Source organism: Crocodylus siamensis, chromosome 4, assembly GCF_052110815.1.
Source record: "Crocodylus siamensis isolate JL-2025a chromosome 4, ASM5211081v1, whole genome shotgun sequence".
In the NCBI taxonomy this organism is placed as follows: Eukaryota; Metazoa; Chordata; order Crocodylia; family Crocodylidae; genus Crocodylus; species Crocodylus siamensis.
Window position 1 is genome coordinate 145,102,383 of NC_143398.1, and position 6,513 is coordinate 145,108,895.

At 49.4% G+C, this 6,513-nt stretch overlaps 1 pseudogene; it reads right to left on the minus strand.

Moving 5' to 3' along the window:
- Positions 1-1,317: 1,317 nt before the first annotated feature.
- LOC149866699 (scavenger receptor cysteine-rich domain-containing protein SCART1-like) overlaps positions 1,318-6,513 on the minus strand; it is a 16,118-nt pseudogene continuing 10,922 nt past the window's right edge.

The following is a 6,513-nucleotide window of genomic DNA, read 5'->3' on the forward strand; positions in this document are numbered from 1 at the left end:
ATTTTTTTCAAAATTTCTAGTAAACTGAAAATTTGTCAAGATTGGAGTATTTCAAATGAAATGTTCTTTAGCTTAAACTGGCATTTTTGTTACCAACTCTCATTTCTTTAGAAAATCTTCAGTCAGCCGTAACCTCTCTTTGCAAGTTTACCCCATACTTCATCAAATGTCCTTTACTACACTCCACATCCACTTTCTAAAAATTTCTCTGAAAAGTCCAGATAATAGATGGCAGGAAGGACTGCTCTGATTTTGACTGTGTAGCTGCCCAGTGACTGTGATCCTTCCCTGAGGTCTTCTCTGATCCCAGTGCTCTTGGGGAGGGATGGAAAAACAGTTGCGCCTTAACACACACACAGTCACACATCACGAGTTTTGCTTGTCAGCAGCTTGAGGTAAAGTTTCCTAGAAAGCCCTGCACCTAGCTCCTTGAAACTTGACAGGCTTCATGGTCTCAGCAGGGGCTACCACACCTGCTATCTTCACCCTGCTGTGCCTTAACACACACACAAGCACAAGTTTTGCTTTTCAGAAGTTTCAGGTGCAGATTCCCAGAAACCCCTGCACACACCTCTTTGAAACCTGGCAGGCTTCATGGCCTCAGCAGGGGCAATCGTGTCTTTTTTTTTCACCCTACTGTACTTTAGCACACACCCGTGACGTGATTTTTGCTTGTCAGCAGCTTGAGGTGCAGTTTCCCAGAAACCCCTGAACCTATCTCCTTGAAACTTGTCAGGCTTTATGGTCTCATCAGGGACTACCATCCCTGAAGGTTTCATCTCCCTGTACCATTATACTTACAAGTGACATGAGTTTTGCTTTTAAGAATATGAGGTAGTTTCCCAGATCTCCCTGCATCTATTTCCTTGAGACCTGACATGCTTTGTGTCCTCAGCAGGGGTAACCTTTCCTGTTGTTTTCATTCAAATCAGGCATGAAATGACAATGTTATAGGCAGTTTCATGATTACCCATTATAACCTATGGGAAAAATGTCAAAACAACGTTGAAACAGCAGATCAGCCCCAGTTATGACAGAGGTTGATCCTGGCTGGTGTCACCTTTATCAGAGACCTCCTGGACTACAATAGGCAGGAGTGGATGGACCCTGCTGCACTGGCCAGGAACATGGGTCTACCTATGACACATGTGACCTGCTGTCTGATCCAGGAGGTGAAATCTGCCCTACCTCCAAAGGCCCTTGCCTTTGTTTGTTGACTAGGTTCTGCATGATGGTGCTCCCTCCTCCCCCACGCCCTCCTCCCCCATGTCCTTCAGCCCATGGGAATTTGTTGTGGGGCCAGTGTCTCACCCAGCCTCACAGTGCTCCCTGCTCCACAACCTGAGCCAGCTGGAGGACACCAAACCGGTCCACTTTTCCACCACCCATCGCCATCACCTCTACACACTCTTGTGCCACACGATCCATCACACCGCCCTTGCGTCCTGCACAGACACCAAGCAGCAGGAACTGCTCAGTGAGGGCGTGTCTGGGGCACCTCATTGGCTGAGCTTGTACTCCACCTTCATGCTGCAAGCCACTGGGGACCTCAGCTGGCAGCTTGTCCATGGAGCTGTCACCACAGGCGTGTATGTGGCAAGCTTCACAAAGAACCCGGTCTCCTGCCCCTTCTATGGGCAGAAGGAAACCCTGGCAAACATGGCCCTCGAGTGTGCCAGGCTGCAGCCCCTCCATCTCTACCTCCAGAACCTCCTCCTGAGGTTCTAGTTGAATTGTACCCCCAACCTTTTTGTTTTTGGTCACCCTGTCTGCAGCCCCACCAAGTCCCGGGATGTTCTGGTCAACTTCCTCCTGTCCCTGGCCAAGTGGGCCCTGTACTTGACCAGGAAGGAGGCTTTGGCTGGGAGGATGCCCAGAGACTGTGGGGCACCTTTCCTCTCATTTGTCTAAGCACATTGCCAGACAGAGCACCAGTGGGCAGCGTCCACCAGCTCCTTGGATATCTTTGAGGCCTGGTGTGGGTGTGGCCTGGGGGGGGGTCTGCTTGGTGTCCCCCGAGGAAAACCTATTTTCACATTTTGACCCTTTGACCCCCACATCACTCCTAACCTGTTTTTGCTTTTGTTTTCCCAAGAAATTCGGTTTATCTTTCACCCTTTGCCCCACAAAGGGGCTATTAGTTAGCTGGGTAGGCCTTAAAGCCCACATTAAGATGCAAGATACAAATTGACAGGAGCTTCTGAGGCCAGGCCAGTTGACATATGAGGACACTAGTTGTAATGAGTGACCTAAATTACCCTGAGATCTGCTGAGAGGAGCAGTCAGCCAAATCTAACTGCTCCCATAAGATCTTAACCTGCATACAGGACCTCCATCTAAAGCAGGAGGTATAGAATTGCACTAGGGGAAACACCTTGCTGGACTTCTTATTAGGTACAGGGGATGACCTGGTGGGGAATCTGCAGGTACAAGGTAACCTAGGGAATAGTGACCACTGATTGATGGAATTCACTATCCAGCCAAGGGTGGGTAAATTAACCAGTGGGGGTTGAAGTGCTAGGCTTCAGAAAGGCTAAGTTTAGTGTGCTCAGGAGATTAGTTAGTGAGGCATTAAAGCTCAGGAGCATTGGTAAAATGGGGGTCCAGGAAGGATAGTTATTCCTCAAGGGGCTGATCCTATGGGTACAGAAGAAGACAATCTCATTGCTCATAAAATGAGGCAAAGGGGCCAAGAAGCCCTCTTGGCTGAACAGGGACGTTCAGCAAAGCCTAAGGGCAAATAAAGAAGTATACAGGCTGTGGAAACAGGGGTAGCTACCAAGAAGAAGTATACCTCCCTGGTTTGCACGTGCAGGGAATCGGTTAGGAAGACCAAAGCAGGATTAGAATTTAGGCCGGCAACAAAAATTAAGGACAACAAAAATTCCTTCTTCAGGTATACAGGAAGCAAAAGGAAGGCACAGGGTACCATAGGACCCCTATAGGACAAGCTAGAAGACAGAGAGCGGGGACAAAGCTGAACTCTTCAATGAGTTCTTTGCATCTGTATTCCTAAACACAGACCAAGACAAATCTCCCAGTTAGATCATAGATCAGGAGGGACACCAGCCCATCGACTGTTAGTTGAGACTTAGTGAGGGGCACTTGGAGGGGCTGGATGTGTTCAGATCAGTTGGTTCAGATGAACTTCATCCAAGGGTGCTGAAGGAATTGGTCAGTGTCATAGCAGAGCTGCTGGCCCAGCTGTTCAAGCACTCATGGTGCTCTGGTCAGGTCCCAGAGGACTGGAAAAGGGCCAATGTGGTCCCTGTTTTCAAGAAGGAGAGGAGAGGGAAACAAGAAACTATAGGCCAATTAGTCTCACCTCTGTCCTTGGGAAAACTCTGGAAAAAATTGTTAAAGATCACATTTGTGGAAGCCCATCAGGGGAAATAATGCTGAATTGGAATTAGCATGTATTCATTGCAGGTAGATCCTACCTGACTAACTTTGTTTCTTTTTATGACCATGTCACAAAATGCTAAGATGGAGGAGTCAAGGTAGATGTCATCTATGTAGACTTTAAGAAGTCCTTCAGTATGGTATCTCATTCTGTTTTCGTAAATAAACTGACAGGCTGTGAGGTTGATGATTACACAGTCAGGTTGGTGGCAGATTTAAGTTGGACATTAGAAAGAACTTCTTCACAGTAAGGGTTGCCAGAATCTGGAATGGGCTTCCAAGGGAGGTGGTGCTCTTCCCTATCCTGGGGGCCTTAAAGGGGAAACTGGACAAGCACCTAGCTGGGGTTGTCTGACCCCATCACTCTTTCCTGCCCAGGGCAGGAGACCGGCCTCAATGACCTACTGAGTTCCCTTCTGACCCTAACATCTATGAATCTATGAAACTATGTCTGCACATCTGACAGACCTAGACCACACAGCCACCTAAGCTGTGACATGAGCACTGTAGCAGAACCATGTGCACCTCTGGGCCAGTGACCAGTGGGCTGTGACTACACAGTTGGCCTTTGTGCAGCACTGCTGTCACGTGAGCTCCCTCCCTGCCATCGAGGCAGCTATGACCTGGAAGCTGTTTTCAGTGTGGTGACCTGCTTTGAATTGTCAAAGTATGTCCTTCTGGCCCCAAATGGCCAGGAAGTCAGCCACCTCACTTGCCCTCCAGCCTGGTCCTTGGTCCCAGCCCTGAGCAGGCTTCTCTGCCTGGGTCCTGTCATTTGGCTCACTAGCAGGAATCCTGGTGTTTCCTGTTTAAAAACTGCAAATTCTCTGATAAAAAACATCCCAAGTTCACTCTTGAAAATACCCAAAAATCCACGTTTTTCCACAACTAAAACAAAAGAAAACTACACACACACACACACACATCAGTTGGGCAATGTTTTATTGATATATTTTCAATGTTGAAGGCATTTGGAACAATTTTCAAGGAATTCAGAAGCCTCCCAGTGCCTCTCTCACCGAAATAAGATAATACTAAATATCTATATATTTTAATATTTGCTTTTGGTTTTCTTATCAGAGAAAAATTAGAGCACCCCTTGACCCCTGCTTTAACTAGGATGTGGAGACAGCTGCACCTGTAACCACAGCTCCTGCCAGCAGGTCTCATCTTTTCTGGCAGCTGGCATGCTGGGTGTGTGATGGTGGTGGGGGTTGTAGGAGCAGGGTGGAAAGGGGTGTGGGTGGATGTGGAGGATGTGGAGGGTGTGGGGGGATCTACGTTATGTAGGTGGATGTGGGGGCATGTGGGGAATATGGTCAGTTGTGGGGTGTGTGGGTGGGCATGGGGGGCATGTGGGGTTTGTGGGTGGTCTTGAGGGGGGACAGCCAGACACCTCCCTCCTTCCCTCTTCAGCACAACCTCCAGCGCTCGCAGCAGCAGCCAGCTGGGCCATCAGGGTGTTCCTGGCCTGCTGTAGGCACAGCCTTGGAGCCGCACATATCCGCCTGACCCTCATGGGTAATGGGCCCAGCCATATTTCCAGCACAAGCTCTAAATTTGATACCTGGAAATCCTCTGGGCACGTGCTCACTCATCTAGATGCTACTATAGGCTTCCCCCACATGCAAGGGTGTGTGCCGGCAGTGACAAACCAAAGAGCAGCACAAATTTATGTCACTACATTTTGCTGCTGTGCATGCCCCTGCATGTGTGTTTTGGTGTAGGAAAAAATGCCCCACTTCGATGAAACTGCCATTTCCATGCTTCTCCCAGCTCCCAGTGTGCTGAAGGAGAGGAGGAGAACAAGAAGGGGGAAGATGTTAGAATATCTCCCTGGGAAACTGAGCCTCCATGTCTGCTGGCACAGACTTCTGTGGTGTGTGTTGCAATGCTTTTTTTTTGCACCTTTGCTACTGGATTTCCTGGTAGCAAATTATGCCCCTGTGTTGCAATTCTGAAGCACAGGATACATTTTAGTATGTTAGGCATGCGATGTAGCACCACAAAGAGGCTTGTGGCACCATGAAGTACATGGTCCTGCACATCTGCAGCCAGCCCTATGTTTTAGAAAGGAACAGGAATTCAGACACAGGCTTCTTCTCAGTCCTTTCTACTGGGTAGCTCTAGATGCTCGGTGGAGAGATTCTGTCCATCACTCTTCAAAGAAAACAAATTTATCCTGTTGAGGGAAGTTAGGTGTCTAGCCCTGATTCCTTGAATCACACCCCAATGACCAGGGGCATTCTGGAGCTGTAAACTACAGGCACCTTAGGGTGCATACACACATAACACTTGAAATATGTCAAAGTATAAGAATGTTTTCAACATTTTAAATGGAGCCTTCCAGCTGCAGACTGGCATGCAGCTTCTTGTCACATCTTGCAGCTGGCATGCTTTAAAACTGCCAATGAGCTGCCAATACCGTTCTACAGCCACAATCTGCCAGGATGCAACTAAATGTGCTAGTAGTTTGATGCTGCCTTGCTGCACAGTAAAATGCTGTGATGTAAGCCTTCCTGAGAGGACATCTACACATGCTCCCTCTTGAGACCAGATTCGCTCCTGCCCCGCACTGCCCCCCTGCAGCAGCCAGGGGGAGTTCCAGACTCCCCTCAGTACTAACTTGGGGGCTGGCAAGGGGCATGGGACTGGTCCCAGGGGCCATGGGGCCAAGAGAGCTTGCTGCTGGCTGCTGGCTGCTGTCTCCTGGCTCCATGAATACTGGGCCATGGGGAGGGGAGGAACTGATGTGCATGGGGCTGGAAGAGAGCTTCCCATGAATTGGACAAGGCTCTCCTAGCCCCATGCTCATCTGGACACACAGCTGAGAGCAAGCCCCCAGCTGGACAGGGCTTCCCTGCTTGGCAGGGGGTTTCTAGGAGCTGTTCTGGGTATGGATTCCCAGCCCTCATACGCTCCCTGTGGCAACCAGCTCCATGCAGCACTGAGCTGCTCCAGGAGACCAGCAAGGGCTGGATTCCCAAGCCTTGCCCACTCTCTGGAACAGCCAGCACCATGCCACACATTGCTGCTTCAGAAGATAGGTAGGGACAGGATTCCCAGTCCCTGCTCCTCTTCCTGAGATCCTAGCTCCATGCCAGGAGCCAG